Here is a 15,158-nt window from a genome sequence, read left to right as displayed (position 1 = left end):
TTGTCTTACATCACACCTAACAACGCTGAAACACTCAACAAATACGCCAGTGCTACAAGCAGTAAAGCAGGATGTTCAAGAATGGTACGTATTTATGAAAAAAATTTCATTGAATCTTCACACTAAACCAAATAGTCACCAGCTCTGCTTTCCACTTGGTACAGAAGTACCAATAGTCCAAAGGAGCTTAAATGCTCATGCAATTTGAAAGGAGGCAGGAGAACATTCCTGTTCTTCCATCAGCTCCGCCTGCTGCAAAGCTGCCATTTCTCAGATCCGAACCACTGAATTTAGCAGGATACTTAAAAAAGATTAAAGAGGTAACCTAGTTTCTTCTGATGTTCAGACTGTGAGACAATAGAACATGTTGGTTCTTCACTTGCATGTTTACCTGGCCACAAAGATACAGTAATCTGCTTCAGAGGGAAACAAACACACAACTGGCAAGCAAACACATCTGTGTGCTTAGTTTATGATTTCTGAGAGGCAGTGGCAGGCGCCCTCCAAAGTTTCAGACATTCTCCACCACATACTGGGAGGACTGCCTTGCTCCTGTAGCATGTACATGTTTACAGCCTTTAGCAGCGGAGGAGGTTTAAACATTTTCACGTTAACATTTCTGATGCAAAGTCCTTGTCTCTTGACCATGCCTGCCTGTGCCGTTCAAGCGAAACCCCACTGACCCTCAAGACCTGAGACCTCCAACCAGGCTTCCTCAGGCAGAGGAAGCAACAGCACTCTTGACTGCTTGTTCAATTGCTCATTGCCATTCAGATGCTGGTGGTTTAAATAAATAAATGTGGGCAGCGTCTTTTGGTTAGAGGTCTGGTCAGACTAACTTGTCTTGTCCATCCAGTACCCTGGAATAGCTGTAACAGTCGAGCAGGATGCCAGGACTCGACACCACACCATCACCTCCTCTGAGAGGCTGGGGGATTATTTTGGGGAGGAAAGAAGGAAAAAGAAAAAAGATTATGGAGTCACACTAACCACTCCACAATTACAACTGAAATTTGCCTGCCACTGTAGGCCCAGTTCTAATACTTCTCTCAGGGCAGAGATGGATGAAATTACTTAGCTAATTACCAGCATGCACACTTGTAAATTTTTATCTGTGGTGTTAATATCAAATTACTTGGGTTCTGAATATAAGCAGATTTGAGCTTTTTTACCACTCTTTTTGTATGCTTTCCTTGACCCAACACTGGACAGATTTTTTTTTTATTTTTTTTTTTTAGGTTAAATCAGTGTTATAGTATCCAGCCCTAACTCCAGTCTGAGCCAGCATTTCTACCAGGTTTCTCACTTGGCACAGGCTACACTATATATTATACAGCATAATCTGAAAGGTCTCCCTCACTTGCTTATCCCACACACACCCCACCCCCCCAGAAAAAAACCTCACACCACTGAAGGCATTAAAATGCATTAAGCTGGATGACTGCAAAATGTCATGAGTCCTTACTGACTCCACGATTTAAGTGTGGATTTTAATAGAGGTAATATTTCTTCATTGCTAGCCAGTGCAAGATTTGTTACCTACACAATGACTCAACTATGACATCTTTTATGAGTGATATGTTAAACTAATTAACATTAACCTAGCAGAAGAATCAAGCATAAATTAGAGACCAGTTCGGTTAAAGATAGAGAGAGCTTCTATACTGATAATTTTCACCAAATGAAAGACTTTGACCCTTGAAATATGAGATTTCATTTTAAAATTAACTTATGCAGAATTCTTATGCTGAATTTTTTCAACTACATTTTCTACTTATTTCAATTTCAATATAAAATAACACATGTGCAGCTAGCATAGCAATTCTAAATCCAAGAATTGGAGAACCAAGAACCACACAAACATTATAAGAGAGATTAAATATTCTATTATGCCTAATGAATTATTTGTTCCTTTTCCCACTTGGGAAAACAAAAATAAGATGGCCCTACACCCAAATGCAGGCATCAACTCTTCACGGCAATATTCCTCAGAGTCTGTATTTCTCATCTTTCAACACTGAGAGAAGAGGCAGAAAAAGTCAAAATTCACTAAAAACACATACGACAACATTTGTTGTCCAACAGATATGCCAATATTCTTCCTATGAGTGCACCCTGGTTCTCTTTAGAGACACACACTAAGTGGCTGCATCTCCCTCAAAAGCTAACTACTATCAAGTATGTCTCTGGCAAGCGGTTGTTATACTACATTCAACCCCTGCCTCTCCACAGAGATTTTCTTTTTGTTTTTCATAGAAGAAATTGATCTTACCTAAGCAGAACCAGAGATACCCTATTTCAGTCTACTATGTTTTGCAGTGATGACAGTACATGATCCATAACAAGTTTTTGCCAAGAAGTCAATCCAGGCACTGACCTGAAATAACAGGGTCTACTTCATGGGTCTCTTCAGCTTAGAAGCATTCAGAATAACAATAAGAATAAAGACACCCTACTCCTCTTACACAAATCATGGCCATAAACCACTGCCCATGGTAGAAAACAAGAAGGGAAAGTGTTACATGCAAAATGGCTCCTGGCAGTTCCTGGGCTGTTTGCACAGCACTACTCACAGTAAGCAACCAGAAGCCTAGAATATACGCTGCTTTAATTCAGCAACCATCCCTCAGATACATCATTTCTGATCTAGTAGAGCAACAAACCGGAGAGCTCCTCTTCCCTTCATGTTCAGAAACTATTACCAGACTACAGTGTGTCTGAAAATCCTTACTTTTAATAAGGCTACAGTCATTTTATCAATGTCTATAATACTTTATCCTACATAGTTATCAGAAAGCCCAACTATGCTTCACAAGACTGTACCAACACTTTAAGAAAAGGTTCAAGATGCATCACCCTGGGCAACAAACACACAAATCTACAAAAGAATTATAATTCTGCCTCTTTTCTGTCCTACTCTCCTTCTGATCTGTCATATCTTAACTTACTGCCTTTTGCAACTGTGTTAGGGCAAAAAACTATTTCAACTGCAACACGCAATCCAAGGTCAAAGCAGTAGATTGATTTCTTTGCATTTGCAAATGCAAAGAAATCAATCTGGGAACAGTTCTGGTCTTCCTTTGCAAACATCCTTTCGCTTGTCTCAAACAGAGCGCCATTAATACATCTACCCTGCGTGAAGTCCACAACAAGTAACATTCCACACATAGTTTTGGTGGCACTCACAACAATTCTTACTGAAGATATTAAAACAAGATATATATATATTTTAAAAAATCTCCTCTAACCACTTCAAGTATTACACTGTGCATAATTTAAAGCAATGGATTCCGTCAAACCAACATATATAGGCATGTACATACATGTATACACATTAAAAAGTTAAGTCAAATTGATTACAAGTTGAAAAAAATAATTTTTTTTAAGTGCTTGTCATAGCTTCACTTCAGATATGCCTGCTGCTTTTCAGCGATGTCTTTTTTTTTTGGGGGGGGGGGGGGGGGGGAAGGAGGGAGGGAAGGAGTGAGCAGTATGCCTGAGATTGAGATAGTGTTTTAACACTGATTACAGTGAATTCTTTCAGTATATGCCTGATCGCTACTAATTCAATAAACATTTTTCCATTATATGGTTTTTTGACTGATCAGAATTTACAGGCAGGGTGTATTTCAAGAAACAAACTGGTAAATTGGAACAGAGCATGTATTTCATTTTGAGGAGCTACAAACTAAAACAAAAAGGAAACACAGCATGGAAGACTACTTACCCAAGATGACAGAAACAAGGTTAAGGAATGCACTAGACACTGCTTCAAACAGAGAGGAAAAACCACCTGTCTCCTTCATGAAGCTGCCTCAGGCACCACACCTTTGGGTTTGGACTGTATGATGTGCATGTGTACATGTCTATATATATCTAAAATATAAGCATGTAATATGTGTATACCCATACACACAGAGGCTCTGGTGTCTGACTTGCTTTTCCAAAAAACCCCAATGGTCCATATCACCACTGAAATCAATAGCAACTATTATTTCACTCTGCTGAAAATCAGCCTAAATGACTGCATTTAGACACAGCAGCTCAAATGTCTGTGACTAAACAGGAAAAAAGTGCACCAGGTAACTCAAATTGGCTGATGAAAACCTTCCAGGTATTAGTTTCAAGCTACTATACACTAAAATGCATACAAGGAAGGCGTTAAGTATGAGTTTAAATAAGACACTTGAAATAAACTAGCTTCTAATTAATCTTGATGCATTGCATGGTCCAAAACTAATCTCAATGAATGGGCAATTTGCTTAACGTCCATTTCTTTGGGGAGAGGGAGTAACTTTCTCTTATTGTTGCCTTTAAAACTTCCTTGTCAGTCCTATTACTAAGACTGAAATAAACTGTCATGAACATATACCAAGTCATAGCCCCCTTCCTCCACTGCCCAAGTGCTGGAATTCCTGCAGAAGATACACATCAAAACCTCTCTAGCTAACTCCCATAGCTGATTTATAGGGAGTAACTAAGTTGACGATATAGATTTTTACAGGGACAGCTAATTTATTTTTGCAAGCTGTGCTCCCATTTATGCTTTAAAAGCAATAATCACTCAACTTTCTCTCAATTTAAACAAAGTTTTTCACAACGCATTCAAATCGTCAACTAAATTAGGCTAGAAATGCTCATGCATCAAAGTCTCCTGAAGATGGATGATAATATTCAAATATCAGGTGTTGATACCATGGAAAAGAAGCTATTTGAAAACAAGAAATGGCAGTTAATCCAAATCTGATAAGCCAGCCATGATCTAGGACACAGATTTTAACCACATGCAAAAGGAAAGCTTTAAACTGATAAAGCCACATAATGTGTAGATTTAAGACTATAAAAATAGTGCATACAAATCCTGAAGCTGAAAAGGTGTCTACATGATGAAGAACAAGCTTTTGGGTTTAGAATTATGTTTCTCTCATTCCTCCTTTTGCAAGTGTAATGAGTTTCAATAAACAAAAAAAAGCAAGGCACAGAAAACATGAAGTTGTGAACAAGAACCACCCTTCCTTCCAAAGTCTGCTTTTCAGTAAGGATCCATGCCTAAACATGCTCCACAGGTCCAGTCCAGGAGCTCAAAGGAATAAAGCTACTGCCTATATTGCATCATAAAACTCTGATTATGGCAGACTTAAGCCACAGAGATAGAACACCTTTCATCATCTATCTTATCTTCTGGTTTTTTACCAATAAGGCTACACATCTTCTGTAAGGGGAAGAATGTCTCTTCCACCACCTGAAGCCCAAAGCCTTGAAACAGCCGCCTCTCTACAAAGCACAGCTGAGTCCATGTTCACCCCCCACAGGGGAGCCCAGGGAAGAGCCCCCTGAGCTACCGCCAGCTCCAGAGCTGAAGCCACATCACGTGCAAGCTCAGCAGAGAGGCAACAATTAACAGATCAAGTCTGGTAGCACCATTATACAGTTAAAGTAGCTTATGTGCCTAAATTAACATCCTGCGCAGCACGACACCAGCCCGCACAAAAGTGGCGAGTTGCTTAAATACACCTCAGCGTTTGCTGCATATTCTAGGGTATCTTCTTAGGTATTCTGGAGCCATCATAACTTCTATTATTTTCAGAGCATATGCACAGAGCAACACTGCACTGATACCAACCAAAAACCCATTTGCAAATTCTGAAAGATAACTAAACGAGCAGCCACACAAAGTCTCACCTCCGAGATAATCTCAAAACAACATATGCAATTCCTGAACCACTTACCTAAATGAATTTTTGCCTTACACAGTATTGCAAAGCCAAACAGAATAAGCTAACTCGTATCCTCAACTGAAGACTGCAGTTATTTCGGGAGCAAATTTAATTCAAAACATGCAAAGCTAAAGTCAACTTTGTTTCCTTGTACAGCATTAAACAGAAACAATTTTATCATACACCAAAAAGAAGCCAATACTACTGTTCCCCGAGATATTTATAACCTATGCTATGGCCGTTTAAAGATTTCACTACGTTTTCCCATTAGAAATGCTCTGATGGCACAGGCCTCCAGACACATAATTTATGACAAACTGCTTCTCATCCATTCCCACAAAATCCACCTCTCCTTTATCGCATCAATCACTAGCTATTAACCCTCATTTTCAAGATGCCTCACCACATCCTTTCCTCACCGATCGACGCTGGCTCACAACTAAGACTGCATCTTTATGGGCCTGGAATACCCATTCCCATTGCCCACTTATTAAGTTTTGTGACAAACGCGTGCCTTCCCCCCCACACCCACCCACCCCCCTCGCCTGTGAGGAATCCCATGCAAACATTCGTGGTTCTACTTCACCATAAGGCTCTCCCTTATCTCCAAGGAGGAAGTAATGCCGACATCCAGAGCAACACCATGCTCATCTCCCCGTACAGGACTTAAGGCAACTCATCTCATGTACAAAATTCTTTAGGAACAGTTAAAAAAAATACCCAGGCACAGAAAAGTGACCAAAAAATGGATACTGGAACATTTAAGATGTATCAAAATGCAGTATATTTCATCAGGTGGCAACATTGTTCCTAAAAACAAGCTACACTTTTATTTAAGTATTAAAAAAGTAATCATTTTGCTACTTTTAGCAGGAGCATGCACATTTAGATTAGGTATGAGAATTTTTCCCTTCTTTCTTCTTTAATTAACAGAATTAAATGCAATATGTTCTCACTAATGTACGATATTCATAGATATGAATACAGAATCTACACTTGCAGTAGTTTCATAACCTTTCAGGGGAAATACTGTCCTTGTCCTCACATGAAGACCACAATTAATTTTGTGTTAAAATATTCTTAATCCCCCTAGCTTATCCATTTCCCCCTACCAAACCCAAACACGTGGATGCATTTTAATCAAGGGAAGGTCAACGTATCAAGCACAATAGCACCCTAGGCCAGGCTTCATAAATAGTTTGTGACGAATTTCATGTTATGACAATGCAAGTGGAAAAAAAAAAATCAAAATAGAATCCGGTAGTGAGTTGGAAAGCATCTTGCTACATAAAATAAATCCAATCAAGAGAAAGAAAACTATTCCAGACACCATATGGCTCTGTCTTGACATAACTGATAGCATTTTACAGAAAGCTGATCGCATGTTGGAAGCTTCCTTTTCATTATAAGTTTTCATGCAAGTATTTCTCAGTGATAACTACAATAGAACGGGGAGGTGATAAACCCCACCACCACCCCCAGATCTCAAGTGGCAACTCTCTCCTTCCAGCCTTGGTCAACTTTCTTCTACCTCTCTCACAAAAATTGCTAACACAAGCTAAAAAGAAACAAATCATACTCCAATGCTTATACTGATTCTGTAAGAATATTGTACCTCAAGTTACCTGATAAGGTGACAAACAAGCTAAAGCAGAGAAAGGAAAAAAAAAAAAAAAAAAGACATCATATTCACAATTATGATTTTTACCATATGAAGCTATATGATTAAGCACATGAGATTCAATCAGCATTGGGCAAAATAAAGAAAGGCGGGGGGGGGGGGGGGGACGACACACCTAGATACTTTTCAATATCATTTTCTATGGAATCAAAGCTACAAAGCCAGCTCCATTCTAGAAATATGCCCTGCCCTACAGCTTCTACCTCACCTTGCCAGTGAGGAGCACAAAGCCACCACTTACCATGCCATCCTCCTCATAATTGCACAATACTCTTTGGACAGTTTGGGAGCGCTTTTAGGGATTAACAGTAGTATTTCTAAAAGCTTTCTCCCACAATTTTACTCAAGAGTCAAACTGTATCTCCACATCCCAAGGAAGATGCTCTGGTAAAGCCTCCAGAGAAGGAAGTTCCTTTGTCCTGCACTGCCAGGAGCGGGGTCTCCCACTGGAGGGGCAAAAGGCAGCATGCCCTCAGGAAAACATCCCTGTCTTCATTTTGTATCAGAAACAAGCAGGGGGCACACGGGTCTACAGAAATTTCTACCTCACTTGGCAATTCTGGAATTCATGCCCCCCGCAAAAAAACACTTCAACTAAAGGGAAGGAGCAATCAAAGAAATAAAATAAAGTCTTTATTGCATTTTCCCGTCTACCTTCCTAGATGTTCATTGATAGGAAGTTACTCCATATACCACCACATCTATCTGTCATGCAAAAATCCAGAAGCTATAAAACCTGCCCTTGTCTCCTCTGCCCATTCCTCACAACACACAAATCCAACACTGCAATTCACCTCCCCACAACACACTGTAAAAGCACTTCTTGCAGCTTGTTAAATCTCTTCTGTGCTCTGTTGGCCCATGACACCCCATGGTTACTCTCACCTCAGTTACATGGACCAAGGCCCTTTCTCATGCCATAAAGTACATTGGCTAGAAGACCTTCTTAAGTGAGAGCACAGTTCAAAAGAGGAACCACCACTCATACTGTTTGGATTTGGCTTAATTTTGTTTAGGTGTAAGTTCTGCTACCAGCTGAACGACAACACATCCCAGGGTAGGCTTGTGAGAGGGGGTTCAGAGCTCACCTCCAAGCCCACCCCGCTCAGGACACCCACAAGGATCTCCATCACCTTCCAGGACAGTCACAAGCAAAGCAAGCAATAGCCCAATTGTAACCAGAGACAAACCACAGAACAACCCTTTATCACATGCTTTGGAGCTATAGTGTTAGGGCTCATACCTGCAACGCTCCTCTCAAGCAGCAGCTCCCACACTCCTCCCAGCCAGCCCCCAGCAAAGGCAGCAGCGCTGCTTCCTGCCCCAGTTCAGGCAGGTGCTCCCCATCGCCCCTCCCAGGGCCCAGGTGCTGCTCCGTTCGGTAGCGCTCAGCCTCCATCCACCCCCTGCCTCACCTGCTGGTGCTGCCCCTTTCGCTGGGTCTGCTCCCAGGAGAAAGGTACAGGGACACTCCAGCCAGAGCCTGCAAAAAGCATTTTCTCCGTCTCTGTGCAAGCCGTGCAAGGGTCTCACCTCTCACCAACGCAGCACACCTACCAGCTGGGAACTACTGCACTAAATGTTTCCTAGTTGGCCCTACTTTTCCTCTCTCTGCAGATCTTCTCTCTGTCTTCTTTTCATTTTATTGGAAATAGTCCAAAGCAAATTTGAAGACAGATAAATTGTATTCCCCCCTCTTTGAATCTTGACAGCTTTGTCACCAAGTTATTAACATTTGAAATGTTCTGAGTGTAAACAAACACAAATATATCTGATAATTTGCATAATATATCCTGAATCCTATGGCAATGATGAAATTCAATCTACGCAAATTCTCAGAATAAGCTAAGATAAGGAGTTGTCTCTATTTACATTAGCTGTAAGTAAAAATTCACTTCAGTTTTCAGTGTTGATGAAAATGAATGGCTTTCATGCAGATAAATGAAGTGTACCTTTTCTAACCAGTTTACTTTTTTGCCTAAAGAGTGGCAAGTGCCTGAGAAGAAACTGAACAAGAAGAAAAACTGCACAGAAAGAAAAAACAATCGTAATTTTGGTTTCCTTTAAATACAAAAATGTAATGACTGGGCTTCTTTTCCAAGATGACACTAGATAGCAGCTCTAATTAATTTTATACAGCACAATCCATGTATATTCTTTTTCTCCTCTTTCCACAAACAGCCTAAGACTTTCCTTTTTTGAGACTTAAAAATAAAGACTTTCATATGGCCAACTTAAATCATGCAAAGTTCAAAAATAGCATAAATGCAGAACAATGTTAAGAATGGAAATCTAAACGTACCTTCATTGCATTCAGTACGTAACAAAAAGCTTACCCTCAATAATCAAGAAAATTAAGAGTAGGTCTTTATTAAAACACGGTCAGAACCAGGAAATTAGAACTGCATTGCTTCTTGTATCTCTGTTTACAACTGGAAAGGATAACGAGTGATTATTTGTTCAGATTTCTATTTTGCTCTAAAGTAGGCCAGCCAGCTCAGCACTTTTCTTAAGATTATGAATTCTTGTCTGCCCTACATATGGTATAGGCTGGATCCAATCAGATGAGCTGAAATATGCAGCAAAACCAACTATTTTCATGTCATTCATTTTCAGCTATAAATAAGAAGTGCATAAAGCAGGTATAAAAAGATCACATTTTAAATAGTTTTTTAAATCTTCTTTCCAATTTTCATAGTTCATAAGGGGCTCAGTTATTTCCTTACCATTAGATTAACACTTAGTCTAGATTCAGGAATAATTTGTTATTCATTAATAAATCTTTAACTACTTGTTTTCTTCATTGGTTTTCATTTCATTTTTGTACATCGGTTATGTCATACAATAACAAGAAAACAGAGCACTGTCTGCTCAGTACTAGGGCATTCAGGATGCAAACACACTCTACAAGAAGCCTTAAATCAAAACTGTAAAAACATATGAAACACAAGAATATCTTGAAATTTTTAAAAGTGAAATACTTCTATTTGCTCTTTCCTCCATACAAGCCATCCATTAGGATTTTTGTTGCTAGTTGGAAGAAGAAAGGTTAAATAACGGAAGGTTGTTTTCCCGAGTTCAACTCAAAACAGTAACGTCTTTAAACAAAGTTGGCTATTTGGAAGGTCGTAATTGTGGAAAATGCTTTGTTTAAATTGTTTTAAACTTATTTTTCTTAAAAGTTAACTAGTCTGCTTTTCTAGAGCTGCTAAGCACTCCTAGACCTAATGAAGTCATTACCTTGAAAATATCAGTTAACTCTGAATACAAAAATAGTTTCATGTTCAGTCTTTCCTTCTACATTTAAGTTATACACATTGCCAAACCATTAGTAAGGCATTTCTGTCAGATTACACCACTCAAAACTATTGGTAGGCGTCAGCAGTAAGGCAATGAAAAAACAAATAAATAAAAGGTTACAAAGCAAGTTTGTTTAAAACAAAGACGATGCACTTACTATGTCTCGTACATCAAAATACTATTTTTGCAACAGGGGAGATGCATACCTTTCATCAGCTGCAGGTCCTTGATGTCAGATGGCAATATAATCCAAATGGGTCTCAGCAGCATTTTCCACAATATCCTCAAGTTTCGACAAGAGGCTCTTCCAATTCTTCCAGGAGCCCGTTAAGTTATGTATGAATCCAAACAGTTAAGACCTTCAGCAGCTGTACGGTACAGTTTGTACCACGTTAACCACCCCTGAAGAATCCCAAGCTGTATTCCACCACTCAGAGAATAAAGCAACATGGCACCCATCACAGACCAACGTTTTGGCAACCATCCCATTTTCCCGACGGCTGTGTTTTGACCTATTCAAATAGGAGGAATAAGTGTTAGTTCAGCACAGTAAGTCTGCCACACCACTCGGCAACTAACATACAAATATTTCTTCACAGATTTAGACACATCCTAAACTCAAAGCCTGGCGACGACATTTCACTTTAAAAACATCACCAGGCTGGAGTGTAACAGAAGAATTGGGCTGGATGCTGTCATGCTTGTACTTTCAATGCTTTAAGAAAAAGGCTTTCATATTTCTACACACATTGTACAGTCTTACATTACAGAAAGCACTGAAGTGACAGGAAAGGAAGGTAATATAAAGGCTCTTCAACTGCCCTGGCAGGTATTTCAAAACTCATGAAAAGAATAAGTCAAGAAAAAAGCCCCAGTAGCAAAAATAATACTCGTCAACCCTTTTGAAAGAAACATATCAGGATGGTGGAGGAAAGAACTTAATGGTGATCTTTTCTCCCCTCTCAGCCCAGGCTCAGTGTCCCTTATGGCACTTCCACCAGCAAATGTGCTACTGCAGCTGGGGCTTGGGCAACGAGCACCACAGTTGACGCTTGGCCCAGCAAGGAGCAAGCCAAAGCAGCCAAACCTGCGCCTGTCTACACTACTCCTCCTGTGCCATTCCTTCAGAAGTACTAACAGCAAATTTTTGCTCAGGTTAGGAAGGGGAATATAAGGAATGGAGAGAAAAGTTTGAGTACTCTGCACAGGAGGGAATAATGATATGAAGAATAGCGTCGGGTCTGCCAAGCTGGATTGGGGAAAGGGGAAGTAACAAACTTCCACACCAAGGATGAGGGACAGGAACTAGAAGAAGCTTTTAGAGACTGGAAGATGCATGTTCACAGACATAAAGACAAGAAGAAAGGAGAAGGTGAATATTGGTGGACACACAAGACTTTTTGCTAGAAGCTCTGTCTGCATAACTGAGTAACATGCATGTAGGGCAGACCACAGAAGAATAATTTTAGGAGAGGGAACAAGAAGAAGCTTTTATGTTTGCGTCACATCAGGAGAAACCTGAGGGTATCTACACATGCATGAAAAGAAAGATCCTGGCAAAAGAAGCTTTTCATGGGAAATGCAAGCAAGCATATAGGTAGACGACTGGGTGGAAAGGGACCAGGAAGAAGGAGAATGAATGACAATAGAAAGTGGAAACGTAGAGACTTCAGAAATTATGAAACGGGTAGATTTAAAGAGGGGGATAACTGACAAATTAGGACAAGAAAATAACACAGGAAAGGGAAAGTAGTGGACCGGGATGAAAAATGAGGAAAAGTGGCGGTTGTTACATAGCGTAGAAAAATGGAAGGGAAAATAATAAAATACTAAATTAATCGAGATAATTAAGAAAAGTACAAAGAGCACACAAGTAAGTTTTCTCAAGTTGTGATGCTTGCTCTAGAAAGTGCGAATATCAAAAAGAATGGAACAAACACCAAGGCAACTAATGCTCTTTCAAAGGGACGAAGCAGAGAAGACAAGCCAAGGAAGACCCAGCCTGGGCTGACCCTCCCCACTCTCCCCCTCCCCTGTGATCAATGCATTCAGAAGAACAAAGTCCTCTCTCTGGTCCCTCCCCTCCTAAAATTGTCCCTCCGCGCTTCTGTGCACCTTGCTCCCCTGGGATGATCCCACAGCAGCAATGTGTGACCCTCTGTGGTGTCCCCGTCCCCCCCCCCCAGCCCAGGCTGGCACCCAGCGGAGCCCCCACCTTGCCCCTGCCGTGCGCTGCCCTGCCCAGCCCTACAGCCCCCACTGCTTGGCCAGGGCCCTCAGGACTCCCTACAATCCCAAGAAGTTTTCCCCGTTTTCAGCTTTCCTCTGTCCAAACTCTTAAAAATACAACCCGACGCAGAAAGCTCTCTGAGCCCACTCCCCCCCCCAATAAAAAAGTAAAAAAGGAAATAAATTAAACTACTAGAACAAAATACAAAGCGGGCAGAACGAGGAGGCAAGACACACACACCCACACCCCTCCCCGAGTAGTGCCCCCCAGCCAGCATTACCGGAGCCAGGGCGGAATGGGGAGCCTTACCCTCCCCAAAAATACCTGCATGTGCTCCGAAAAGTACAAAGAAAAGGCCCGGCTGCCCGCAGCCTCCCTCCTCTGCGCACTCCCAGCCCAGAGCGCAGCTTGCGGGGAGCGGGCGGGGGCGGGGGGGGACGAGGGAGCCGAGAAAGAACAATAAGCCCCAAGTCCGAACGTACCTTCTCCTTTCTTTAAACTGTGAAACCAGATTTCCTCACGAGCCTACAGCGGGGCTGTCTGCTTTTAAGCGGCGGGAGAGCTCGGAGAAAGTTGAGTAAATCTCTCCGGATAAAGTTGTCGAAGATGAGATAACCCGGGAGAGGAGAGGGAGAGATGGAGAGTTCATCCGAGTTTCTCCTTTTGTTCAAGTTGCCCGAGCAGACAAAGAGCCGGCAGCGGCGGCAGGTCCCCCGCGCCCCTGCTCCCCCCGCGGCCCGGGCGCAGCCGGGGTCCCGCGCTGCCCTCGCCCCCCGCCTCCTCCCACTACCGCAACTTTCCGTCTTCTCCATCCCTCCTCAGCCCCGACCCCGTCTCCGGCGCAAAACTTCCCTCGAACTGAACCTCCCAGGGAAAAAAAAAAAAAAAAAAAAAAAAAGAAAAGAAAAAGAAAATCATTTAATTCAAGGCGAAGAAGGGGTGGGGGGGGTGGGGGGGGAAAGGGAGAGAAACATCTCTCAAATCATTATTTCCGGTAGATGCACCTCTTTGTTTGGATTCCCCCGACTGTCAGTAAGGACAAGCCTCTGGGTATCTGGTTTCGGTCAGTTCGATCTCCCGGAATGAGACGGGCAAACGCAGGACATAAAGAAAAATAAGTTTAAAAGAAAGAAAAAAGAAAAGAAAAGGAAAAAGAGGGGGAAAAAAAAAAAACAACAAAACCTCCGGAGTTGCGAAACGAACCCTTTTTGCATGGACACGGGAAGTACATAAATAAACAACTGAAGGGGAATTTGGGAAGACTGTTGCTTCTCCTCCCCCTCCCCTTTGCACTTTTCCAGAGCCCGTAACAAAAAAGCCCCCCGAAAGCTCCTGGCCACGGCTCCGTGCCACCACCGCTGCGGCCAGCTCCTGGCATCCCTACCTGTTGCGTAAAGCGCAAAGATGGGGCCGACCGCATCCGTCCCAAAGAAACCAAAAGGGAAGGAGGGGGCCGCCCACGGCCCCACGGCCCCTTCACCTGCCCTCCGGCCGCTCCCACGGGGACTCCCGCCGCGGGCGCCGCCGGCAGCCACGGTGCGGCCCCGGGCGGAAACCGCGGCTGCCCCCGCATCCCTGCCCGGCCCCTGCCCGGCCCCGGTCCCGGCCCGCGGGCGGCCGTCGGGGCGCCGAGGTCCCCGCCGAAAGTTTGGCGAGGCGGGGCGGGGGTGCGCGGCGGCCTCGCACCGAGACAAAAGAATCGCGGAGCAGAGCTGCAACTCACCTTGGAGGGAGGGAGGTTGGAGAGACACCTTCCGCCTCAATCCTCCTCCTCCTCCTCCTTCCCACCCCCCGGCCCTGTGGCGACGGCGGGGCCGCGGGACAGGCTCATGCCGCGGGCCGGGGCGTGGGCGCGAGTGGGTGCGAGTGTGTGCCCGCCCGGCTCGGCCCGGCCCCGCCAAGGGTCCTCTCCCCGGCGCTGAACAAAGGCGCGGGGGAGCGCCCCCCCGGTGCCTAACTTTCTGGTGCCCACCCGGCATCCCAGCGTCCTCGTCCCGCGTTCGGGGAAGCGTTCGGGGAAGCGGAGCGGTCCGCCCGGAGCGGGACCCCCACGTCGGGGCGGCGGGGCCGGGGCTGCCGGCAGGGCGGGAGGGATGGGGGGGTGCCGCCGGGTGTGAAGGGGAACGGATCTGCCGCCCTTTGTTTGCACGTGTGTGTGTGTGTGTGCACGTGCAGGGGGGCGTTGAGGGTGCTCGTGCGTGTGTGCGTGGGCGTGCACAGCACGTGTGTG

The 15,158-nt window shown here is 43.5% G+C and overlaps 1 long non-coding RNA gene across 7 annotated transcripts in view; it reads right to left on the bottom strand.

The window, feature by feature from the left end:
- Positions 1-14,701, bottom strand: part of LOC142600477 (uncharacterized) — a 288,877-nt gene extending 274,176 nt beyond the window's left edge. For 5 of the 7 annotated variants that reach the window (XR_012833977.1, XR_012833975.1, XR_012833976.1 and 2 more), the window contains exons 1-2: positions 13,411-14,302; positions 10,905-11,210 (exon numbers count right to left, since the gene is read on the bottom strand). This is a non-coding gene — a long non-coding RNA (uncharacterized LOC142600477). The other 2 variants (XR_012833980.1, XR_012833974.1) reach the window with 2 other exon arrangements.
- Positions 14,702-15,158: the final 457 nt, after the last annotated feature.

Source organism: Balearica regulorum, chromosome 2 (genome assembly GCF_011004875.1).
Source record: "Balearica regulorum gibbericeps isolate bBalReg1 chromosome 2, bBalReg1.pri, whole genome shotgun sequence".
NCBI classification, from domain to species: Eukaryota; Metazoa; Chordata; class Aves; order Gruiformes; family Gruidae; genus Balearica; species Balearica regulorum.
This window is presented reverse-complemented; position numbering and strand designations above follow the sequence as displayed.